We start from the raw sequence: 20,754 nt of genomic DNA on the forward strand, positions 1-20,754 counted from the left end.
GGCTCGGTCATATTACCCAAAGCGATTGTGTGGATGACTGGATTTGTTGCAGGATCATTCCAACTTTAGTTACCATATAATTGGGTCATTCCTACTTGGGTTACCGTATAAATGGGTCATTCCAACTTGAGTTACCGTATAAAAACACCTGGCACCTACTACCATACTACATTCAAAGGCACTTAAATATTTTGTCTTACATTCACCCTCTAAATGGAACACTTACACAATCCATGTCTCTATTGTCTCGAGGCTTAAACATCCTTCTTTAACCCGTCTCCTCCCCTTCATCTACACTGATTGAGGTGGATTTAACAGGTGACATCAGTAAGGGATCATCGCTTTAACCTGGATTCACCTGGTCAGTCTATGTCATGGAAAGAGCAGCTGTTCTCTAATGACTTGTACACTCAGTGTAGACTGATGAGGAATCCTTCTGCAGGGGATGTTGTACCATCCCATTGGATTTGATATAGCCAATTATTAATGCAGTCAAAATGAAAAGTGTGTACTCTTCTTGTAACCATTTTAGGGCATTGAGTTCAGTCCTTGTAAATGTTATGATCTTGATCACTTGATTCAGGTTAAGAGCCTCTCGTTTCTATCAAAATAACGACATGCTTATTCGTTCCCTTATTCCCTCTTGAATTACACAACACGTATGACATCAGTTTAAAGCGTTCCTGCTTGGTGAAAGTTGGAAAGCAATATGTAAAAACATTTGCAGTGCGAAGGAAACCGTGAGTTAAAAACTTTATTTGTCGAAACAAAAAATGTTGATCTACACCGAGCGGTTCTCCACGCTTGTGTGACTCCGTTCCGCTCGTTGGCTTTAACTTGAGTACCGCCTTCCACAATGCCTGGATTGATCCCACTCCCACAGCTCCCAGACCCCTTCGCTTGACCTTCGCCCCGTTCCCTGCAACTCTTCAGTTTTCTTCTGCCCACGTGTGCATCCTGTTCCAAGGTGGCGCTGTTTATTCAGCCATGTGGCTCAGACCAGCTTTTGCAGAAGAACTCTCATTTTTATTTCTCCTCTCTGTTCCATAGACCCGGTCTAGTTTTCTCCTCTCTGTTCCATAGACCCGGTCTAGTTTTCTCCTCTCTGTTCCATAGACCCGGTCTAGTTTTCTCCTCTCTGTTCCATAGACCCGGTCTAGTTTTCTCCTCTCTGTTTCATAGACCCGGTCTAGTTTTCTCCTCTCTGTTTCATAGACCCGGTCTAGTTTTCTCCTCTCTGTTTCATAGACCCGGTCTAGTTTTCTCCTCTCTGTTTCATAGACCCGGTCTAGTTTTCTCTCCTCTCTGTTCCATAGACCCGGTCTAGTTTTCTCTCCCTCTCTGTTCCATAGACCCGGTCTAGTTTTCTCCCCTCTCTGTTCCATAGACCCGGTCTAGTTTTCTCCTCTCTGTTCCATAGACCCGGTCTAGTTTTCTCCTCTCTGTTCCATAGACCCGGTCTAGTTTTCTCCTCTCTGTTCCATAGACCCAGTCTAGTTTTCTCCCCTCTCTGTTCCATAGACCCGGTCTAGTTTTCTCCTCTCTGTTCCATAGACCCGGTCTAGTTTTCTCCCCTCTCTGTTCCATAGACCCAGTCTAGTTTTCTCCCCTCTCTGTTCCATAGACCCAGTCTAGTTTTCTCCTCTCTGTTCCATAGACCCGGTCTAGTTTTCTCCCCTCTCTGTTCCATAGACCCAGTCTAGTTTTCTCCTCTCTGTTCCATAGACCCGGTCTAGTTTTCTCCTCTCTGTTCCATAGACCCGGTCTAGTTTTCTCCTCTCTGTTCCATAGACCCGGTCTAGTTTTCTCCTCTCTGTTCCATAGACCCGGTCTAGTTGTCTCCTCTCTGTTCCATAGACCCGGTCTAGGTTTATCCTCTCTGTTCCATAGACCCGGTCTAGTTTTCTCCTCTCTGTTCCATAGACCCGGTCTAGTTTTCTCCCCTCTCTGTTCCATAGACCCGGTCTAGTTTTCTCCCCTCTCTGTTCCATAGACCCGGTCTAGTTTTCTCCTCTCTGTTCCATAGACCCGGTCTAGTTTTCTCCTCTCTCTGTTCCATAGACCCGGTCTAGTTTTCTCCTCTCTGTTCCATAGACCCGGTCTAGTTTTCTCCTCTCTGTTCCATAGACCCGGTCTAGTTTTCTCCTCTCTCTGTTCCATAGACCCGGTCTAGTTGTCTCCTCTCTGTTCCATAGACCCGGTCTAGTTTTCTCCTCTCTCTGTTCCATAGACCCGGTCTAGTTGTCTCCTCTCTGTTCCATAGACCCGGTCTAGTTTTCTCTCCTCTCTGTTCCATAGACCCGGTCTAGTTTTCTCCTCTCTCTGTTCCATAGACCCGGTCTAGTTGTCTCCTCTCTGTTCCATAGACCCGGTCTAGTTTTCTCCCCTCTCTGTTCCATAGACCCGGTCTAGTTGTCTCCTCTCTGTTCCATAGACCCGGTCTAGTTTTCTCCCTCTCTGTTCCATAGACCCGGTCTAGTTGTCTCCTCTCTGTTCCATAGACCCGGTCTAGTTTTCTCCTCTCTGTTCCATAGACCCGGTCTAGTTTTCTCCTCTCTGTTCCATAGACCCGGTCTAGTTTTCTCCTCTCTGTTCCATAGACCCGGTCTAGTTTTCTCCTCTCTGTTCCATAGACCCGGTCTAGTTTTCTCTCCTCTCTGTTCCATAGACCCGGTCTAGTTTTCTCCTCTCTGTTCCATAGACCCGGTCTAGTTTTCTCCTCTCTGTTTCATAGACCCGGTCTAGTTTTCTCCTCTCTGTTCCATAGACCCGGTCTAGTTTTCTCCTCTCTGTTACATAGACCGGTCTAGTTTTCTCCTCTCTGTTACATAGACCCGGTCTAGTTTTCTCCTCTCTGTTACATAGACCCGGTCTAGTTTTCTCCTCTCTGTTCCATAGACCCGGTCTAGTTTTCTCCTCTCTGTTCCATAGACCCGGTCTAGTTTTCTCCTCTCTGTTACATAGACCCGGTCTAGTTTTCTCCTCTCTGTTCCATAGACCCGGTCTAGTTTTCTCTCCCTCTCTGTTCCATAGACCCGGTCTAGTTTTCTCCTCTCTGTTCCATAGACCCGGTCTAGTTTTCTCCCCTCTCTGTTCCATAGACCCGGTCTAGTTTTCTCCTCTCTGTTACATAGACCTGGTCTAGTTTTCTCCCCTCTCTGTTTCATAGACCGGTCTAGTTTTCTCCTCTCTGTTCCATAGACCCGGTCTAGTTTTCTCCTCTCTGTTACATAGACCCGGTCTAGTTTTCTCCTCTCTGTTACATAGACCCGGTCTAGTTTTCTCCCCTCTCTGTTCCATAGACCCGGTCTAGTTTTCTCCTCTCTGTTACATAGACCCGGTCTAGTTTTCTCCTCTCTGTTCCATAGACCCGGTCTAGTTTTCTCTCCCTCTCTGTTCCATAGACCCGGTCTAGTTTTCTCCTCTCTGTTCCATAGACCCGGTCTAGTTTTCTCCTCTCTGTTCCATAGACCCGGTCTAGTTTTCTCCCCTCTCTCTTTATGTAGTGGTGTCTCTCTTTATGTAGTGTTGTGGTGTCTCTCTTTATGTAGTGTTGTGGTGTCTCTCTTTATGTAGTGTTTTAGTGTCTCTCTTTATGTAGTGTTGTGGTGTCTCTCTTTATGTAGTGTTGTAGTGTCTCTCTTTATGTAGTGTTTTAGTGTCTCTCTTTATGAAGTGTTGTGGTGTCTCTCTTTATGTAGTGTTGTCTCTCTTTATGTAGTGTTGTGGTGTCTCTCTTTATGTAGTGTTGTCTCTCTTTATGTAGTGTTGTGGTGTCTCTCTTTATGTAGTGTTGTAGTGTCTCTCTTTATGTAGTGTTGTCTCTCTTTATGTAGTGTTGTGGTGTCTCTCTTTATGAAGTGTTGTGGTGTCTCTCTTTATGTAGTGTTGTGGTGTCTCTCTTTATGAAGTGTTGTGGTGTCTCTCTTTATGTAGTGTTTTAGTGTCTCTCTTTATGTAGTGTTGTGGTGTCTCTCTGTATGTAGTGTTGTAGTGTCTCTCTTTATGTAGTGTTGTGGTGTCTCTCTGTATGTAGTGTTTTAGTGTCTCTCTTTATGTAGTGTTGTAGTGTCTCTCTTTATGTAGTGTTTTAGTGTCTCTCTTTATGTAGTGTTGTGGTGTCTCTCTGTATGTAGTGTTGTAGTGTCTCTCTTTATGTAGTGTTTTAGTGTCTCTCTTTATGTAGTGTTGTGGTGTCTCTCTTTATGTAGTGTTGTAGTGTCTCTCTTTATGTAGTGTTGTGGTGTCTCTCTTCATGTAGTGTTGTGGTGTCTCTCTTTATGTAGTGTTTTAGTGTCTCTCTTTATGTAGTGTTGTGGTGTCTCTCTTTATGTAGTGTTTTAGTGTCTCTCTTTATGTAGTGTTGTGGTGTCTCTCTGTATGTAGCGTTTTAGTGTCTCTCTTTATGTAGTGTTGTCTCTCTTTATGTAGTGGTGTCTCTCTTTATGTAGTGTTGTCTCTCTTTATGTAGTGTTGTGGTGTCTCTCTTTATGTAGTGTTGTGGTGTCTCTCTTTATGTAGTGTTTTAGTGTCTCTCTTTATGTAGTGTTGTGGTGTCTCTCTTTATGTAGTGTTTTGGTGTCTCTCTTTATGAGTGTTGTGGTGTCTCTCTTTATGTAGTGTTTTAGTGTCTCTCTTTATGTAGTGTTTTAGTGTCTCTCTTTATGTAGTGTTGTGGTGTCTCTCTTTATGAAGTGTTGTGGTGTCTCTCTTTATGTAGTGTTTTAGTGTCTCTCTTTATGTAGTGTTGTGGTGTCTCTCTTTATGAAGTGTTGTGGTGTCTCTCTTTATGTAGTGTTTTAGTGTCTCTCTTTATGTAGTGTTGTGGTGTCTCTCTTTATGAAGTGTTGTGGTGTCTCTCTTTATGTAGTGTTTTAGTGTCTCTCTTTATGTAGTGTTGTAGTGTCTCTTTTTATGTAGTGTTTTAGTGTCTCTCTTTATGTAGTGTTGTGGTGTCTCTCTTTATGTAGTGTTTTAGTGTCTCTCTTTATGTAGTGTTGTGGTGTCTCTCTTATGAAGTGTTGTGGTGTCTCTCTTTATGTAGTGTTGTGGTGTCTCTCTTTATGAAGTGTTGTGGTGTCTCTCTTTATGTAGTGTTGTGGTGTCTCTCTTTATGTAGTGTTGTGGTGTCTCTCTTTATGTAGTGTTGTGGTGTCTCTCTTTATGAAGTGTTTTAGTGTCTCTCTTTATGTAGTGTTTTAGTGTCTCTCTTTATGTAGTGTTTTAGTGTCTCTCTTTATGTAGTGTTTTAGTGTCTCTCTTTATGTAGTGTTGTGGTGTCTCTCTTTATGTAGTGTTTTAGTGTCTCTCTTTATGTAGTGTTTTAGTGTCTCTCTTTATGTAGTGTTTTAGTGTCTCTCTTTATGTAGTGTTGTGGTGTCTCTCTTTATGTAGTGTTGTGGTGTCTCTCTTTATGTAGTGTTTTAGTGTCTCTCTTTATGTAGTGTTGTGGTGTCTCTCTTCATGTAGTGTTGTTGTCACACCCTGACCATAGTTTGCTTTGTATGTTTCTATGTTTTGTTTGGTCAGGGTGTGATCTGAGTGGGCATTCTATGTTGTGTGTCTAGTTTGTCTGTTTCTGTGTTTGGCCTGATATGGTTCTCAATCAGAGGCAGGTGTTAGTCATTGTCTCTGATTGGGAACCATATTTAGGTAGCCTGTTTTGTGTTGGGTTTTGTGGGTGATTGTTCCTGTCTTTGTGTTTGTTACACCAGATAGGGCTGTTTTCGGTTTTTCACGGTTCTTGTTTTTGTATATTGTTTTTATTTTCTTCTTTATTAAAGATGTATCAAAATAACCACGCTGAGTTTTGGTCCGCCTCTCCTTCAACAGAAGAAAACCGTGACAGTTGTGTTGTCTCTCTTTATGTAGTGTTGTAGTGTCTCTTATGTAGTGTAGTGGTGTCTCTATTTATGTAGTGTTGTGGTGTCTCTCTGTATGTAGTGTTGTGGTGTCTCTCTTTATGTAGTGTTGTGGTGTCTCTCTTTATGTAGTGTTGTGGTGTCTCTTATGTAGTGTAGTGGTGTCTCTCTTTATGTAGTGTTGTGGTGTCTCTCTTTATGTAGTGTTGTGGTGTCTCTCTTTATGTAGTGTTGTGGTGTCTCTCTTTATGTAGTGTTGTGGTGTCTCTCTTTATGTAGTGTTGTGGTGTCTCTCTGTATGTAGTGTTGTGGTGTCTCTCTTTATGTAGTGTTGTGGTGTCTCTCTTTATGTAGTGTTGTGGTGTCTCTCTTTATGTAGTGTTGTGGTGTCTCTCTTTATGTAGTGTTGTGGTGTCTCTCTGTATGTAGTTTTGTGGTGTCTCTCTTTTGCTGATGTGTGTTTTGTCCTATATTTGATTGTATTTGTTTGTTTTTATCCCAGCTACCGTCCCTGCAGGAGTTCTTTTTGCCTTGGGGTAGGCCGTCATTTTAAAGAAGAATTTGTTCTTAAACTGACTTACCTAGTTAAATAACGGTAAAATAAAGAAATGTTTACCTTTTTTTTTTTTACACTAGTAATGTCACACCGGGCTGGGTAGAGTACGGGCTGGGTAGAGTACGGGCTGGGTAGAGTACGGGCTGGGTAGAGTACGGGCTGGGTAGAGTACGGGCTGGGTAGAGTACAGGCTGGGTAGATTACGTCAATGCAATAGAACCCTACTCTGATGCTTTCTGCCTTCAACAAAATATCTTGCTTAGTTCATTTTGTTTCTCTTTGTTGCATTGAAATGGGATAATATTGTGTTGATTCGATCACATTTGCCACAGTAAAGGGAAACGTTTAGTGTTAACAGAGAACACTAGAACAGTGGTCACCAACCTTTCAAGATCCCTTTCTGAGTCAAGATCCCTTTCTGAGTCAAGATCCCTTTCTGAGTCAAGATCCCTTTCTGACTCAAAATACAAGTAGAGATAAACCGCTCAGATTACTCCCATGAACAGAGAAAGTAAAATGTTTTTTGATATAAAAAAAAATACTTAAGCCGCTAATAAAAACAAGCCTACAGAGACACGTTCCTACTAATTCATTACTGCTGCAGTGCTTGTTGTAGTGCTGAGTGGAAATAGGAAGAACGTGAATTTTATGGCATATAAAAGTGTTGAAAACAAAATATTGACAATGCTGAGTAAGAACTTAAACAGCAGCTCTTTGCTGTATTTATTGACAGTCTCTCTAGTCATTGTTATAAACGTTTTAAAATGTCACAGTATCAACTTTGCTGTAGCTTTTGTTTATGCCTGCTAGTTACTGCAGAAATGGTCATCTGAGCCGTCCGATTGGCCAGCGTTAGACCTTCATACACATGAAATGGTACAAAAATGCAACCGTGTGCCTACCCAGCGTGCAGGGCAGCTGAATCAGGTGCATCTACCTCCAACAGCCCAAGACTAAAAGAAATAAAATAGGAACACAAGGCTTAATCATTGGGTTTTTTACAAACATGTTTGGCTTATCGACTAGGAATACCTTGGAGATTGAGTTGGTGACCACTGCTCTAGAGAACTGAGTGAGGTTCTCGTGCTTCTCTCTGCGGGCGTGTATTTCTTCTGCGGAGCTGTGCGGCAGTCTCAGGGCTACTTCACGCCCGCACGCAGCTTAGAGGGAACATTGGGCAGAACCCCAACTAGCCAGGTGTCGGGTAGTAACCGAAAGGTCGCTGGTAAGAAGCCCTTAGCCGACTAGTTGAAAAATCTGCCGTTGTGCACTTGAGCAATGCACTTAATTGTCTAATTGCTCCTGTAAGTCGCACTGATTAAGAGTGCCTGCTAAATTACTAAAATGTCAAAAATGTAAATGACTTGAGCAGGCCTAGAACCACAAGAACACAATCTTATGTAAACCTGCACAAATCCTCACCCGTGCAACATTAATCTTAAACTCCGTATTTGTGTTGCTGTGGGATGCCTGTTTTGCTCCCATTAACAATGCATTTGCATTCCAGCGCCGGAGAGACATCTGGTCATCATTAGTGTTTTCTGTGGTAGCGGCCGTGCTAGAGTTAACAGTCTCTCGTATGTTTCCCTCTCTCTCTCCTCTCTCTCTCCCCTCTCTCTATCTCTCTCCCCCCGCTCTCTCCCTATCTCTCTCCCCCCTCTTCTCTCTCTCTCCTCTTTCTCTCCTCTTTCTTCTCTCTCTCTCTCCTCTTTCTTCTCTCTCTCTCTCTCCTCTTTCTCTCCTCTTTCTTCTCTCTCTCTCTCCTCTTTCTCTCCTCTTTCTTCTCTCTCTCTCCTCTTTCTTCTCTCTTCTCTCTCTCTCTCTCTCCACTCTCTCATCCCCCTCTCTCTCCCCCTCTCTCTCTCCCCCTCTCTCTCCCCCTCTCTCTCTCTCTCTCTCTCCCCTCTCTCTATCCTCTCTTCTCTCTCTCCACTCTCTCCACTCTCTTCTCTCTCTTCTCTCTCTTCTCTCCTCCCTTCTCCCTTCTCTCTCTCTCTCTCTCTTTCTCTCTCTCTCTCTCTCTCTCACACTCTCTCTTCCTGCATGTATTTTCCTCTCCTCCTCTCATGTTCTATCCTTTCCTAATTCCATGCCTCTAGGCTTCTACGCTGGATAAGCCAAACATTAGGAACACTCATATTGAGTTGCACCCCCTCTCCCCTCATGGACTCTACAAGGTGTTTAAAATGTTCCACAGGGATGCTGGCTTATGTTGACACCAACGCTTCCTACAGTTGTCAAGTTGGCTGGATGTCCTTTGGGTGGCGGACCATTCTTGATATACACGGGAAACACAGCAGGTTTGCAGTACTTAACACAAACCAGTGCACCTGCCACCTACTTCCATACCCCGTTTAAAGGCATTTAAATCTGTTGTCTTTCCCATTCGCCCTCTGAATGGCACACATACACAATCCATGTCTCAGTTGTCTCAAGGCTTAGAAACCAGTCTCCTCCCCTTCATCTACACTGATTGAAGTGGATTTAACAAGTGACATCAATAAGATATCATAGCTTTCACCTGGATTCGCCTGGTCAGTCTACATCATGGAAAGAGCACTGTTTTGTATACTCAGTGTATAGTCTCCCCTTATCTCCCATGTACGTCTTAACTCCTCTGTCTCCTCTCTCCCCTCCTCTCCTCTCTCCCCTCCTCTCCTCTGTCTACTCTCCTCTCTCCTCTCCCCTCCCCTGTCTACTCTCCTCTCTCCCCTCCCCTCCTCTCCTCTGTCTACTCTCCTCTCTCCCCTCCTCTCCTCTCCTCTCTCCCCTCCTCTCCTCTGTCTACTCTCCTCTCTCCCCTCCTCTCATCTGTCTCCTCTCTCCCTCCTCTCCTCTGTCTCCTCTCTCCTCTCCCCTCCCCTGTCTACTCTCCTCTCCCCTCCCCTGTCTACTCTCCTCTCCCTCCCCTGTCTACTCTCCTCTCCCCTCCCCTGTCTACTCTCCTCTCTCCCTCCCTCCTCTCCCCTGTCTACTCTCCTCTCTCCCCTCCCCTCCTCTCCTCTGTCTACTCTCTCCCCTCTTCTCCTCTCTCCCCTCCTCTCCTCTGTCTACTCTCTCCCCTCCTCTCCTCTCCCCTCCCCTGTCTACTCTCCTCTCCCCTCCCTGTCTACTCTCCTCTCTCCCCTCCCCTCCTCTCCCTGTCTACTCTCCTCTCTCCCTCCCCTCCTCTCCTCTGTCTACTCTCTCCCCTCCTCTCCTCTCTCCCCTCCTCTCCTCTGTCTACTCTCTCCCCCTCTCTCCCCTCCCCTCCTCTCCTCTGTCTACTCTCTCCCCTCCTCTCCTCTCTCCCCTCCTCTCCTCTGTCTCCTCTCTCCCCCTCCCCTCTCCTCTGTCTACTCTCTCCCCTCCTCTCCTCTCTCCCCCTCCTCTCCTCTGTCTACTCTCCTCTCCCCTGTCTACTCTCCTCTCTCCTCTCCCCTCCCCTGTCTACTCTCCTCTCTCCCCTCCCCTCCTCTCCTCTGTCTACTCTCTCCCCTCCTCTCCTCTCTCCCCTCCTCTCCTCTGTCTACTCTCTCCCCTCCTCTCCTCTCTCCCCTCCTCTCCTCTGTCTACTCTCTCCCTCCTCTCCTCTCTCCCTCCTCTCCTCTGTCTCCTCTCTCCCCTCCTCTCCTCTCTCCCCTCCTCTCCTCTGTCTACTCCCCTCCTCTCCTCTGTCTACTCTCCTCTCTCCTCTCCCCTCCCCTGTCTACTCTCCTCTCTCCCCTCCCCTCCTCTCCCCTGTCTACTCTCCTCTCTCCCCTCCCCTCCTCTCCTCTGTCTACTCTCCTATGTCCTCTCCTCCGTCTCATCTCCACTCTCCTCTCTCCCCTCCTTTCCTCTGTCTATTCTGCTCTCTCCTCTACTCTGCTCTGCTCTCCTCTCCTCTGTCTCATCTCCCATCTCCTCTCTCCCCTCCTTTCCTCTGTCTATTCTGCTCTCTCCTCTCCTCTGCTCTCCTCTCCTCTGTCTCCTCTCTCCTCTCCTCTCCTCTCCTCTCCTCTCCTCTCCTCTCCTCTCCTCTCCTCTCCTCTCCTCTCCTCTCCTCTCCTCTCCTCTCCTCTCCTCTCTCCCCTGGTCTCCTCTGTCTACTCTCCCCTCTCCTCTCTCCCCTCCTCTCCTCTGTCTATTCTGCTCTCTCCTCTACTCTTCTCTCCTCTGTCTCATCTCTCCTCTCCTCTCCTCTCCTCCATCATCTTTTGTTCTCACCGCTCCTCATCTGGTGCCAGAGACTCTCAGATCCAGGACAGGGCTCCTGATCCAAACTTGCCCCCTCTTTCTCTCTCCCTCTCTCTCTCTCTCTGCTGTCTCTCCCTCCCTCTCTGCCTCTCTCGCTTCTGTCACCCTCCCGCTCTGTCTCTCTCTCCCCCTACTCACTCTTCCCTAATAAAAGCAGTGTGGGGACGTGCTTTCTCCAAGTGTGCAGCGTGTTGTGGAGCGGTAATTAGTTGGAATGTGCCCCTCCCCCTCCCCTGGCATGGCCCTTTACAGTTATACGACTTAAGGGCTGATTAGAACCACACTACCATACTTCTCTGATCACTGGCTGACTCTCTCTCACAGCTCCACAGCTCAGCCATCACCATTGTTTTGTAACATTTGCCAATGTACAGGCTCACTGTGATGCTATAGCTAGTCCATGGAGCAATCATTAGCTGTGTTAGTGAACTAGTTACAACTGTAGATAGCTGATACTAGCTAGAAGCTACTGTAGGAGGGGGACGAGATAATGGTGACCGCTACTGATGCCTGCCGAAACCCACAACTCTGATCAGGCCACACGCACTACTAAACTTCACCCTTGAAACCCTCACCCTTCACACCCTTACCACCTATTGTTCACCCTGCCTTAAATCTAGAGCACCTCTTAGTGTGATGTCTTTAGGCTGGCATGTTAATAATCTACCATGTTCATGATCACATATTTAACAAGGCCTTTACTTTAGATAAGATAAAAAAATCAACCTTATTTTACCCGAGAGGAAATATTGATGGGCGTACGGCCCTGCTCCCACATACAATACACAACACATCATCACATCAAGTTATACACAGCGGTGAACTGCATCAAAATCTCTGAGATATATTAAGCTATGATTTCAGCTCACATGCCAACATTCTTATGCAGCTCATATATGCCGACCCTGGCTTAGTTCCAACTACCAGCCTGTACCCTGTACCCAGGTACACACACCCCTGTGGGTGGCAGAGTGAGAGACTGTGTTAAGATGTATTCACACATGCCATCATTCATTCAGATATAGCTCCGCTTGTCAGTGTATCAGCCCTAACTCAATGAGGAATTGGATGAACTGTCAATGAGGAAGCCAGAGCAACTGGTTTCCCATGTGTTGACACCAAAGCTGTTTATCACTAGCAAGCCTGATGCTGTCAGCACAGCTCTCCTCGTTAGTTCCTCTCTGTCTGCAGCTGCAGGGGGATATGAATGGATTGGCTGTTATTGAGCTTGATAGATTAGTTGGCAGTCTTCCAGTTTTTTGTCTTCTAACATAGACCACTTAGCAGATGCATCTGTCCAAAGCCACGTGCATACATTTTCAATATGTGTATGTGTTCCCTGTGGGAATTGAACCCATGACCTTGGTGTCACTAGCACCACAGTCTTACCAACTGAGTCAAGCAGGACCACCAGATGTTGTTTTTCATAGGTTCCTTAGAAGCTTTTAACTTTGACCTCTGGGTATTTGTGACTTTACTAATAAACTAATTTACATGGAAGATGTTTCTCTCTCTCTCTCTCTCTCTCTCTTCTCTCTCTCTTCTCTCTCCACTCTCTCTCTCCTCCCTCTCTCTCCTCCCTCTCTCTCCCCCTCTCTCTCTCTCCCCCTCTCTCCCCCCTCTCTCTCTCTCCCCCTCTCTCTCTCCCCCTCTCTCCCCTCTCTCTCTCCCCCTCTCTCCCCCTCTCTCCCCCTCTCTCTCCCCCTCTCTCCCCCCCTCTCTCCCCTCTCTCTCTCCACTCTCTCTCCTCTCTCTCTCTCTCTCTCTCTCTCCCCCTCTCTTTACATTTACATGGCTGAGCAGCTGATTGTCTCCCAAATGCTTTTTGCGTGGCGTTTCCATTGGGGTTTATATTTGTCATTTCTAAGGTACAAAACTTGTGGTTGTGGATTATGGATATAGAATTGGACCCGGCCTTTGTGACCTCACTCGAGACGCCGGCACTCTACCTGCAATATCCCTAAAGTTTGTCACATCCTGAAAGTAACATTTTATTAAAGATTTTTAGGGACAGAAAATACCCTGTAATGAAAATGTTATACATGCCTTTCTTATAACACATTTCTGTGTTCTATTCATGTGCTGTTCTATAAACCAATTTCTGTGTTCATGCAAGTGGCTGACTGTACAAATCCTCACTATCAGTAGCTGCAATTTGGCAGTATGCCACATTGTTTTGAGAACAAATGAAAGATATCTTAGTTTCAAGGTCTCAGCGTAGAGCCTTGTGAGGTGTTGGTCTGTCGCATGTTATGAACCAGTATTGGTCTGTCACATGATTGAAACAAAATGGTAATGATGAATAAATTATGCTAAATCATGCAAATATAACTTGTCTGTGTATAGCCATATATACGACAACTGCTGGGACAGCCCCAGGCAGAGCTCCTGATTGATATGTGTACTATGGTGCATTGAGTTGGTTGGAACCTCTCCAGATCGCTGACAATAAACAATCATTCATTTAAGATTGACTTCGGGTACTAGGATTATCACCTCTTCATGTTGAAAAATTTAAATCATGAATTGCAAAGTAGTTTGCATGAATGTAGACGGACAATATTCTTGGTCCGTTGAAAACGGAAGTTGACCAATCAACAACCAGGTATCCAACTAGTCATGCTACTGTACAGTGAACTGGCAGTAGCCTACCAGGGGGAGTGCTGATGACTAGACTGACTCCAACCCCCTTCGTCCTCTTACAGTGTGTAGTGATGTAACAGGGTGTGGCCTGTGGACAGACTGAGAGCCCGTTTGTGAGAGCCAGGAGGAAGAGGTGGAATCAGATCCCTCAGGAGGTTCATAAGAGAGTGGTTGGTTCGTTCGCTGCCTCCTCTGTTGAACATGCACGCTGCATGGGAGCCGTCGCCTCAGTTAAATAAATAGGGCTTCGTCAAACGCAACTTGTTCGATCATTTACGATACGCCGCTGACGATAGTGAGGAGATGACTGACTTTGGTGTTTTACCCAGCGAGAAAGACTTGTTTGTTTTGCCCTGTGGAGATTTCACGATAGGGCGGTGTGTGATCGCACAGAGCAGTGTGATACATATCGGGAAAATATGTAGCTAGGCAGATTTCACTTTTACCATGCAGGCCCATTTCAAATAAGCAACTGATTCGGCTGCTCTAAAATGATTTGTATTTTAGTTCTCTAATTGCTGACTCCAGTATAGATATTAAAACCGAGAGGGCCTTGCTGTGGAGAGGATTTTAGATCGGTTGAACCACAGTTGAGTTTGAGGTTCCAACCACAGCTAACAAACCCCCCAAGACTCTTTGATCTCATGTTGGACTATTATACAGATGTCGGATCTTAATTTGATCACCCTGTTGCCGGAAAACGTTCCTGCAATGCAGGGCATTTTAAACGTGTTGTGTATTTGAGGTTTAAAAAAGCTTCTTTAGTTTGTAATTTCCATTTAGAAATGTCAGACTTGATCTTCCCTTACGAAAAATGGATCAACCCCTACAAAAATGTTTCTTAATTATAATCGACACAATTCACATTGGCTGTTGCTGCAGGATTACTTTCCTGCTGTAGAAAATTGGCTCAAATTAAGATCCTACATGTGTGCCATGAGAGACTAATGTTTTGAGGAAATTATACCAATTACTCTCAGATGACCACATTTGGCACATGTAGCCTACATTTTGAATAGTTTCATTTTATAGCAATAATTTGCTTTTCCTGTATTCATAAATTGGTGATTTTACATCTAATTAGTTGTAAAATCACCAGATGGTGTAAAATCACCATCTAATTAGCTGTTTCTCTCACAAAATGTTTGTAGTTTTTCCTTTTTTGAGGTGTCTTACCCTTGGCGGCTATTTTTCCCAACCAGAAATAACATGTCTATGTGGTGTAGCCTTCATATTGCTTTTGTTTCCCTGCCTGATGGATTGAATTAGATTTCTTCAGAGTTACCCACATTCAAAAAAATACAGTTGACTATAGAATACTACAGCACTTACTATAGAATTATTTAGTAAACTGTAGTATACTGTAGAATACTACAGCACTTACTATAGAATTATTTAGTTGCTTTGTCGAGGCACATTTAAAAAAATATATAGAATAGAATATACTACTATACTACACACTATAGTATACGTTGATCATGTGTAGTACTCACTATAGAATGTTGTAGTATACTTTAAAATGCTATAGTAAATACTACAGTATACTGCAGACCACAAAAACACTACAGTAAATACTACAGTAATGTCCGGAAAAACACTACAGTAATTACTAAAGTATATACTACAGTATTTCATTTGCATTTACTCTGCCCATTCCCCTCCACTTTAGTCCCAATTTGTGCCACACATAAGTGAGGAACCTACAGGCCAAGTGTAGACCATATATTGTGTTCCCTACAGGTTTTAAAAAGAGCAGAATCTCTGAACTGTCCTTTTAGACCTAAGTCACGTTATGGAAAATTAGCTTTTTGAGTATTTTGTCGAGTAGGTTTCGTCAAGGACAATGCTATGTCAAAGATAATAAAACAAAAACACTTAATTAATAAAGTAATGTCCGCAAAAACACTACAGTAAATACTATAGTATACTACAGTCCGCAAAAACACGGCAGTAAATAACACTGTATATTACAATCTGTAAAAATACTATAGTAATTACTATAGTATATACTACAGTTTTTTCTTACTACAGTATTTATACTATAGTAATAAAAAAAATATATATATATATATATATATGTATATATAATTTAACCTTTATTTAACTAACAAATCAGTTAAGAACAAATTCTTACTTACAATGGCACAAATATTGTTTTAATGTTACTTTTTTTTATCTTGTTATGTTACGGATTTTTGCAAAGTATGTAGAAGCATGGATGCGTTTAATGCCTAAAACCTATGCATTTAAATAAGTAGGCTAGTCGTAATTACAGTGTAAATTCATATGGTTACAAAGTCACAAACAGGAAGGCCTATATATAAGTTGTTATTATTACTCGTCATTATGATTCACTGTGTATTTATTTATATATATTCACTACGGGTCAAATGTTTTAGAACACCTACTCATTCAGGGTTTTTCTTTATTTTTTAAAACTTTTTTCTACGTTGTAGAATAATAGTGAAGAGATTGAATGAGTACATGTTCTAAAACTTTGGACCGGTAGTGTGTATATATATCTTTTTAAATATTTAACTCTGCATTGTTGAAAAAGCACCCGTAAGTAAAGCATTTCACTGGTCGTCTTCAGCTGTTGCTAACAAAGCAGTTGATAAATAACATTTGATTTGAACTCCTTTTTCTGAAGTTGGTTTCTAAATTTCTGTTAAAGGCTTTCTTCCGTCGAAAGAGTCGGACCAAAATGCAGCGTGGTTAGTTCGATACATCTTTAATAAAGAAAAACCACGAACAATACAAAACAACAAACGGAATGTGAAAACCTATACAGCCTATCTGGTGCAAACACAAAGACAGGAACAATCACCCACGAAACACTCAAAGAATATGGCTGCCTAAATATGGTTCCCAATCAGAGACAACGAGAATCACCTGCCTCTGATTGAGAACCATCTCAAGGCAACCATAGACTTTGCTAGAACACCCCACTAAGCCACAATCCCAAAACCTACGAAAAAAAACCCATACATAAACACAACACAATATAACCCATGTCACACCCTGGCCTGACCAAATAAAGAAAGAAAACACAAAATACTAAGACCAGGGCGTGACAATTTCCTTCTGTATTGACATTTGAAGTACATACTATACGATAAGAACGTGTAAACTGATGCATCTACCACAGTTTTGAGTCAGCTAGTCTGCTTAGTGCTTTTGAAGTGAAGCCTACATTCTGTCTCGTCTCCAGCGTCCCACACCTAATCTGATTTCTCTTAATGCTCATCCATCCTGTTCTGTCCCAGGATATTCATTTATGTTCCCCTAACCTCGTTAGGAGAGTCTGTCGCCTAACGCATGTCACTTTATCATCTAATGTACAGACAAACAGGCTAATAATTAGTCTTTATGTGCATTTGAAATGCAGCTGTTCACATCATGTATTGTTTGTGAATGGGAGAAGGATAACAACATGTACAGTATACTGTATATAGTACACAGACTGGATATGTACAGAAAGTATTCACATCCCTTGACTTTTTTCACATTTTGCTGTGTTACAGCATTAATTTAAAATGGATCGAATTTAGATTTGTTGTCACTGGTCTACACATAATACCTCAACATGTCAAAGTGGAGTTATGTTTATTTTTTTTTTTTACTAATTAATAAAAAATGGAAAGCTGTAAAGCTGTACATTTGCTTAACAAGCCACATAACAAGTTACATGGCCTCACTCTGTGTGCAATAATAGTGTTTAACATAATTTTTGAATGACTACCTCATCTCTGTACCCCACATATACAATTATCTGTAAGGTCCCTCAGTCGAGCCGTGAATTTCAAACACAGATTCAACCACAAAGACCAGGAAGGTTTAACAATGCAAAGAAGGGCACCTATTGGTAAATGGGTCGAAAACAATCAAACCTTTGAGCATGATGAAGTTATTAATTACACTTTAAATGGTTTATCAATACACCCAGTCACCACAAAGATACAGGCGTCTTTCCTAACTCAGTTGCCAGAGAGGAAGGAAACCACTCACCAAGAGGCCAATAGTGACTTTAAAAAAGTTACAGAGTTTAATGGCTGTGATAGGAGATAACTGAGGATGGATCAACAACATTGTAGTTACTCTACAATACTAACCTAATTGACAGAGTGAAAGAAGGGAGCCTGTACAGAATAGAAATACTCCAAAACATGCATCCTGCAACAAGCAGGGTATGTGAGCAGAGCGGAGCTGGAAACAGAGCGAGTAGCAGAGTGTGACCAATTTACCTGGAATAGAGCGAGTAGCAGAGTGTGACCAATTTACCTGGAATAGAGCGAGTAGCAGAGTGTGACCAATTTACCTGGAATAGAGCGAGTAGCAGAGTGTGACCAATTTAACTGGAACAGAGCGAGTAGCAGAGTGTGACCAATTTAACTGGAACAGAGCGAGTAGCAGAGTGTGACCAATTTAACTGGAACAGAGCGAATAGCAGAGTGTGACCAATTTAACTGGATTAGAGCGAGTAGCAGAGTGTGACCAATTTAACTGGAACTGAGCGAGTAGCAGAGTGTGACCAATTTAACTGGAACAGAGCGAGTAGCAGAGTGTGACCAATTTAACTGGAACAGAGCGAGTAGCAGAGTGTGACCAATTTAACTGGAATAGAGCGAGTAGCAGAGTGTGACCAATTTAACTGGAACAGAGCGAGTAGCAGAGTGTGACCAATTTAACTGGAACAGAGCGAGTAGCAGAATGTGACCAATTTAACTGGAACAGAGCGAGTAGCAGAGTGTGACCAATTTAACTGGAACAGAGCGAGTAGCAGAGTGTGACCAATTTAACTGGAAAAGAGCGAGTAGCAGAGTGTGACCAATTTAACTGGAACAGAGCGAATAGCAGAGTGTGACCAATTTAACTGGAACAGAGCGAGTAGCAGAGTGTGACCAATTTAACTGGAATAGAGCGAGTAGCAGAGTGTGACCAATTTAACTGGAACTGAGCGAGTAGCAGAGTGTGACCAATTTAACTGGAACAGAGCGAGTAGCAGAGTGTGACCAATTTAACTGGAACTGAACGAGTAGCAGAGTGTGACCAATTTAACTGGAACAGAACGAGTAGCAGAGTGTGACCAATTTAACTGGAATAGAGCGAGTAGCAGAGTGTGACCAATTTAACTGGAACTGAGCGAGTAGCAGAGTGTGACCAATTTAACTGGAATAGAGCGAGTAGCAGAGTGTGACCAATTTAACTGGAACTGAGCGAGTAGCAGAGTGTGACCAATTTAACTGGAACAGAGCGAGTAGCAGAGCCCGGCCCAGCATGCATTTGTAGTCTTTTTGTGTGCTGTTATAGCCCCTTGCATTAGCTACTGTCATGGAGTTCACTAAATATTTTCAGAAAGAAACTTATAAAAACACACAGGTGAAAAATCAAGTTGATTTACAAAGATGAGGCCCAAGAGCATGAGAGGGAGTGTGGTGATGTAGTGTCCACAACTAAAGAATCATTGTGAAATCTGAAAAGACACATATCCCAAAATCATGATGGTGTACTTACTAAGTGCACATGCTAACATAAAGGAACAAGGTGGGTAGATAGCTAAGTGTGTCATTGTAGTAAAGTATTTATAAACAAAAACTTTGATCTCATTAAAGTTTAGATTATTTTCGTTCTTTTATCAATACAGTAGGCCGTCAATGACTTTGACCCAATAGTTCTGGCATATTATCTCTTTCACGGAGCTTTCCATTTGGATAGGGTTATTTCACCTAAAATCCTTCAGGCCTACCAACAACAACAAAAGGAAAAGGTGCATCCTGCCCAGCCTGGTAAGAGCGGCCCGAAGGGTGTTTACCATCCCCAGTGGTTCTGGGAGGAGATTCCCCCAGTGGTTCTGCAAACGCTGAGAGGAGATTCTCTGTTGCTGGTCTGCTCTCCAGGCACCATCACATCAGCCTGAAGCCACAGACTCTGTTTCTAAAAAACAAATTCAAAGGCACTGGAGACTGAGCCTAATCATGCATTTTTTGTTTAATTTGTATTTAGTTTTAAGTAAGTCACAATTTAACTGGAACAGAACCATATGCCCGATTTATAGACTATAATGATATGACACAACAAAATGTTGAATACGTGTTGGGGTATGAATACTTTCTGAAGGCACTGTAAAAGCAATGGCAACATCTGTTGAACTCCAGGGATTTATGCTATGAATATACATAATAACCTGCTCATCTTTCTCCTGTGTTATTTCCACCATATGGCCTGATATGAACGGCTGCTATTAACTGAACTTTATTAAATGCAATGTGATGTACTGTACACTATAGCTCATGGCTAATGTAAACCAGAATGTTGCAATTTATTGACATCCATATGCCTTTTTCCTGGTTTGCACGATAGCAGTCTTCTAATATAATTGCTATGTAAATCCAAACGCACTGGCTGATGTTGAGTGAAAAGTGCAGGTCTGCTGCATTGCAGGCAGTCGTTAGAGTGGGTTTAATCCTTTTGTGCAATAAAAAGAGACAACTGGTTGAAATGGTCGTTAAACGTGTGGTCTGGAGTACGGTCCTGCTGAATGTCACTGTCAAGCAGACCGCTAATCTCTCCTATAACCCCTCTCATTAACAATTACAATGGGACGTAACTCCTGGGACCCTCCTTAACCCTTACCAGCAGTTTTACTGCAACATGGTTCTGCAGCAAATGCTTAACAGGGTTATTAGCACAGCTCTAGTGTCTCACTCTCAACACACAAACACTCAAAGTATCATATTGGGTACACACTATACTATGACTTCTGTTGAATTGAGTTCTCTCAACAAAGCAGGGCTACTCAGCAAAGCAGGGCTACTCAGCAAAGCAGGGCTACTAAGAAAATACATTTATACTCAACAAAGCAGGGCTAGTCAGCAGATACGTTTCCTCTCATCAAAGCAGGGCTACTCAACAAGGCCGTTTCTAATCAACGAGGCAGGGTGCTGTTTCTCATCAACGAGGCAGGGTGCCGTTTCTACTCAACGAGGCAGGGTGTTGTTTCTACTCAACGAGGCAGGGTGTCGTTTCTACTAAACGAGGCAGGGTGCCGTTTCTACTCAACGAGGCAGGGTGCCGTTTCTACTCAACGAGGCAGGGTGCCGTTTCCACTCAACGAGGCAGGGTGTCGTTTCTACTCAATGAGGCAGGGTGCCGTTTCTACTCAACGAGGCAGGGTGCCCTTTTCTACTCAATGAGGCAGGGTGCCGTTTCTAATCAAAGAGGCAGGGTGCCGTTTCTAATCAACGAGGCAGGGTGCCGTTTCTAATCAACGAGGCAGGGTGCCGTTTCTACTCAACGAGGCAGGGTGCTGTTTCTAATCAATGAGGCAGGGTGTCGTTTCTACTCAATGAGGCAAGGTGCTGTTTCTAATCAACGAGGCAGGGTGCCGTTTCTACTCAATGAGGCAGGGTGTCGTTTCTACTCAATGAGGCAAGGTGCTGTTTCTAATCAACGAGGCAGGGTGCCGTTTCTACTCAA

At 43.5% G+C, this 20,754-nt stretch overlaps 1 protein-coding gene across 1 annotated transcript in view; it reads left to right on the forward strand.

Moving 5' to 3' along the window:
• Window positions 1-20,754, forward strand: part of LOC115104872 (piezo-type mechanosensitive ion channel component 2-like) — a gene marked incomplete at its 3' end in the record, with an annotated part of 132,502 nt that overhangs the window by 111,422 nt on the left and 326 nt on the right. The window lies entirely within an intron of this gene.

The sequence above is a fragment of the Oncorhynchus nerka genome, linkage group LG22 (assembly GCF_034236695.1).
Source record: "Oncorhynchus nerka isolate Pitt River linkage group LG22, Oner_Uvic_2.0, whole genome shotgun sequence".
Taxonomy (NCBI): domain Eukaryota; kingdom Metazoa; phylum Chordata; class Actinopteri; order Salmoniformes; family Salmonidae; genus Oncorhynchus; species Oncorhynchus nerka.